Source organism: Papaver somniferum, unplaced genomic scaffold (genome assembly GCF_003573695.1).
Source record: "Papaver somniferum cultivar HN1 unplaced genomic scaffold, ASM357369v1 unplaced-scaffold_9492, whole genome shotgun sequence".
In the NCBI taxonomy this organism is placed as follows: domain Eukaryota; kingdom Viridiplantae; phylum Streptophyta; class Magnoliopsida; order Ranunculales; family Papaveraceae; genus Papaver; species Papaver somniferum.
The window spans coordinates 1-1,262 of record NW_020652629.1 but is presented as its reverse complement, the minus strand read 5'-3'; the positions used below and the strand labels follow the sequence as shown (position 1 = coordinate 1,262).

At 35.6% G+C, this 1,262-nt stretch overlaps 1 long non-coding RNA gene across 1 annotated transcript; it reads left to right on the top strand.

Annotated features, from left to right (window-relative positions):
• The first annotated feature begins 152 nt into the window (after positions 1 to 152).
• On the top strand, positions 153 to 1,251 carry LOC113346154. The gene is made up of 3 exons (XR_003358428.1): positions 153 to 300; positions 646 to 727; positions 859 to 1,251. It is a non-coding gene; the product is annotated as an uncharacterized LOC113346154 (long non-coding RNA).
• Positions 1,252 to 1,262: the final 11 nt, after the last annotated feature.

Sequence of the window (1,262 nt, the reverse complement as noted above, 5' to 3'; positions counted from 1 at the left end):
GTTCTTATCGTCTGGATTTCGTTTGACTTGGACGGCTGGGAATATAGGGGGCCACACTTATTTAAAACGGAGAGTGATGCTCGGGGTCGACTGGACCGTTCAGATATTCCTCTCTATTTGAGGCTGTCTGATGCAAAATTGTTTCACACAAGATCCGTTTTCTTCTTTTTTTCTTTTTATAGGGGAGACGGAGTGAGAGATGGTTTCTTCAACATCTCTTCGCTGAGTTACCCTAACAATGGAGATTCTTACTCAGAAGATAATGAATCACAATGATGGTGAGAGGGAAAGCAGAAGAAGGTAAACATACCATACGTAAACCCTAGAATTTTTAATCTCTAAGTTCTTTTTTTATTTTTTTTATTTTTTTTTGATTGTTGCAAGTTGATTGAATAAATTCAGATTAGGTTCTCACTTTGATCCATTCTCTCTTCTAAACTCGGTGAGAGGTACCACCACAACCACCCATTCTCATCAATGCACCTTTCCTTTCACTTTAATCTGTAATCTCAACAGCAACATCAATCAATCGATATTGAATAATGCATCCACACAATTTACATGATGTTTATTTTAAGCGTTTTGATTCTGCAAGTGGTTTACTTGCCATGCTCAATGAATCACATCAAGCTTTTTGGTGTACAGGTGATGCTTGGAGATTTGAGTGGGGTTCTTGAAGCATGGATTGTTCTGAGAAATTGAGGCAGATTGGTGAAGGCACTAATGGGTAAGTCTAATCTATTTGTTTTTTGTTAATTTTGTTATGAAATTTCCAAATTCCGGAGTTGGGGGTAACTTGCTTATGTATAACTTATATGGTGACAAGGTGGTTTTTTTTTCTTTTAAAATCTGATTCAGTTGATAACACTATTGTGAAGTTCTAATTTTCATAAACCAAAAGCAAACCTAATGATCATCATCGTTGCGGAATAATAAGCTTCTTCTCAATGTTGCGGTAATATTCTTTTTACTCGAATGAACAAGTAATTCTTATGGTTTCATGAAGTCACTTTCGATCTTTGCTTAAATTCTTCTTTGAATAGAAATCCGATTTACACAGAAATTAGGGTTCTTACATGTCAAACTTAGGGCTTTGTTTATAATGTTTTAGATTCATGAATATCGCTTGAATGGGTTTACAGTAATTCCATTGAATTTGTTGGTTTAGAGTTGAACTTCCGATCTCTTTCTTTCTCATTGTATGTTGTGATCAATGCCCCCGTTGTTGATAGCTAACCTTAGAATTATCTGAGAACTCTAGA